This window comes from Triticum urartu, chromosome 3 (genome assembly GCF_003073215.2).
Source record: "Triticum urartu cultivar G1812 chromosome 3, Tu2.1, whole genome shotgun sequence".
Lineage (NCBI taxonomy): Eukaryota > Viridiplantae > Streptophyta > Magnoliopsida > Poales > Poaceae > Triticum > Triticum urartu.
Window position 1 is genome coordinate 554,558,397 of NC_053024.1, and position 3,649 is coordinate 554,562,045.

The 3,649-nt window shown below is 46.7% G+C and overlaps 1 long non-coding RNA gene across 1 annotated transcript; it reads left to right on the forward strand.

The window, feature by feature from the left end:
* The first annotated feature begins 2,532 nt into the window (after window positions 1-2,532).
* On the forward strand, window positions 2,533-3,043 carry LOC125548689. Its single transcript, XR_007301145.1, has 3 exons — window positions 2,533-2,639; window positions 2,725-2,836; window positions 2,950-3,043. It is a non-coding gene; the product is annotated as an uncharacterized LOC125548689 (long non-coding RNA).
* Window positions 3,044-3,649: the final 606 nt, after the last annotated feature.

A 3,649-nucleotide genomic window follows, 5' to 3' on the forward strand; every position in this document is an offset into this window, starting at 1 on the left:
TCGGTTAAGTCATCGACAGTGGCTACTAAGTGGGTGGTGGGTGGAGCGCGAATTTCTTCGTCGTCCGCATCCCATCCTGCCGGACATAGTTTCGGACAGGATCTGTCTGATAAGGAGAGAGACCTTAATGAGTTCAGTATGTCGCCAAAGGGCGAGTACTGAAAAATATACACAGAGGTAAATTCCATGGATCGGTGCCCAACCAGATTCGATAGGAACAGGGCAGGCGGTTCGGAGTCCGTGGCCTGGAGAAGGATCAGGCAGTTTAACAACACGGACTCTCGTGCAAGGTAAAGGTCGATGTTCGGTTCGATCGCCGCTGAGGGTAAGACCTCGGTGGCAGGGTCCATCCACCCGTCCGCGGAAGGCGCAACTGGCTCCAAATTGAGGGTCTGAGCGGCTGGCGGTGCGATCTCCTTAACACTGTCCGATGGGAGAGCTAAGTCATACTCATCGTGACCGCATGGCGCACAAGGCAGAGGCTCGAATCCGTCGAAGATCGAATCTCCACGGATATCGGCCGTGTAGTTTAAACTTCCAAACCTGACCTGGTGGCCAGGGGCGTAACTTTCAATCTGTTCCAGATGGCCAAGCGAATTGGCCCGTACTGCAAAGCTGCCGAACACGAAGATCTGTCCGGGGAGAAAAGTCTCACCCTGGACTGCATCGCTATCGATGATAGTAGGAGCCATCAAGCCTAATGGCGACGACACAGAGGAACTCTCAATGAAAGCACCAATGTCGGTGTCAAAACCGGCGGATCTCGGGTAGGGGGTCCCGAACTATGCGTCTAGGCCGGATGGTAACAGGAGGCAGGGGACACAATGTTTTACCCAGGTTCAGGCCCTCTTGATGGAGGTAAAACCCTACGTCCTGCTTGATTAATATTGATGATATGGGTAGTACAAGAGTAGATCTACCATGAGATCAGAGAGGCTAAACCCTAGAAGCTAGCCTATGGTATGATCGTCTGTCGTCCTACGGACTAAAACCCTCCAGTTTATATAGACACCGGAGAGGTTAGGGTTACACAAGGTCGGTTACAAAGGAGGAGATATACATATCCATATTGCCTAGCTTGCCTTCCACACCAAGTAGAGTCCCCTCCGGACACGAGACTAAGTCTTCAATCCCGTATCTTCATAGTCTAACAGTCCGGCTAATGGAGATAGTCCGGCTGTCCGGAGACCCCCTAATCCAGGACTCCCTCACCGACCAATAGAGCAAAGAGTTTTTCCTCAACCTACTAAACCTACTAAAAAGTTTACTTTGAAATTCCTTCAGGTATGATAGAGAAACTGCTAGCTAATCCTTTTACAGGAGATGGAACATCGCATCCTGATTTGCAACAAAATCTACGTGGATGAAGTTTGTGGATTATTTAAGATTGTAGGTATGCCCGAGGATGTTATCAAGAAGAAGGTCTTCCATTTATCTTTGAAGGGGAAGGCATTGCCATGGTTTAGGCTATGTGATGATACTAGAACATGGAACTACAACCGATTGAAATTGGAATTTAATCAGAAGTTTTATCCTATGCATCTGGTTCATCGTGATCGTAATCTCTCCCTAATAATAAAGCACGGATTGAGTCTCCGGGTTCACCGTCGTGACATTTTTCAGAAAAGTCCTACTTTTTTATTATTCAACGCGTAGTATTCGGAATAAGTTAACCCGAACCGGTACAGCTGAGAAAAAAGAAAGAAAATCAGCCCTCGCAGGACCCTGCCTCCCAATCCCCGTCTCCACCTCCTGCCTCGCGCACCGCCGTGCGCCGACACCGCGCACCACGCCGGCACGTCTACCCCTGCACGACCGGCTACACGCCGACGATGCTCGAGTGCACCTTCTTGATCAAGGCAACGCGATGGCTCGAGCGGTTGGGTGCAGCACGATGCGGAACGGCGGCAGCAGTGGCCGGAGCTTGCAGGGGCTGGGGAGGCTGATTCAAAGGCGGGCGGTGAGGCAGGGGAACAGTGAGGAAGGCCGGAGCGAGGGATCCGGCGAGCTAGGCAGGAGCTCGCCGGAGCCGGGCGATGGCGGACGGGCGCGCGAGGCAGAGGGATCCGATGCGGCTGTTCGAAGTCCTTGCAGGCAAAGGCAGACCTCCATGGCTAGCAGAGGGGGCTCCAAGGCCATGGCGGGGATTCGGTTTTCCCTGGTATAGAAAAGAGAAACAAAAGAGGATTCAGGGAAAAGAAGAACGGGGATTCAGGAAGTAGAAGAACGGTGGAAGAAGGATGGCTGGCCTCCTCAGCGCATGCCATACGATCTAAAGGTCTGACCATGTTGCTTTTCTTCCATCTTCTAATACAATCATAAATCAGCAATCAGCAAAGAGGGAGCTGTAGGATCAGTGTCTACCCTTTTCTGCAGCTCAATCATGGTGTTGTTTGTGGCTTCCACTCTCATATTGATTGATTAGGTGCTCTAACAGGTTCATATCAGACAAGGCAACCATAACAGTACAACCATGATAATCTCATGGGTGACAACAGTCAGAACCTGGATCGAGCACTGTGTTTTACGGGACTTCAGAAGATAATCTCAATTGTTCTGCAAAGGGAAAGCATTCGCGGTATACGTTCTACAAATATACCTCGGGATACATTCATCATTGTACAATCAAGAACCTGAAGGTTACCGGCACGTCAAACATTTGATGTTTATGTTTTATGAAGGCTGGAATCTTGATTCAAGGCTTAATTATGACTTTTCTTGCAGTTTGACACAAAGTATTACTAAGCCGTTGGAACTGAAGAGACGTTGAAAAAGATTTGGTTTAGGACCCCTCCGAAAAGTGGCCCAGATGTTCCATATACATTTGGTCTGATAGGTATTGTCAAATTTGCTCAGGATATAACTTGCATGGTCATGTCTGAATTCCAACATAATTTTACTATTGTAGTTTATGAGTGATATTATTGAGAATTTTACTATTGTGTTTAGGTGATCTCGGTCAGAGTTTCGACTCCAATGTCATGCTCGCTCATTATGAGTCCAAATAGTACGATGTAATCCTCTAAGCATGGTTGACATACTTGCTTTGTCATATTTACTATCATAAATTTCTTTCAATGGGATCTCTGGAAATACTGTTTTCTATGTGTTCCCATTGGTTCCTGAATAATTTGTCACTCTTTCAATGGGATATATTTGTTGCTAATGGTCATTTATAAAGATTTATAAAGCATCCATCTGTGAATGAATTTCTGAATATTACCATAATGTGTATGATAATGGTGGAACACTTAGATTGTGGATCATGACAAAACACTTGTGATGATGTTGTTCAACTATTGTATGGCAGTTCCAGATTGTGTGTTTACGTATGCCTAGCCAACCTTGGTTCATGAAGCTTTAGAAATTAGAAGCATCATCTTGTTTCAGAAGGTAAAGAAAGAAGGTATGGTGATACTTCTTCTCCTCCCGTTGCAACGCACGGGCATTTTTCCTAGTTATATATATAATTTTTGGCCTCGCAAAGGAGAAAGCATCACTCAAGCTTGGGGGAGGCTTAAGTCAATGTTATATTCATGCCCCAATCATGAGCTCTCAAGAGAAATTATTATTCAAAAAATTTATGCTCGGCTCTCTCTCAATAATCGCTCCATGCTCGATACTTCTTGTACTGGATCTTCTATGATGA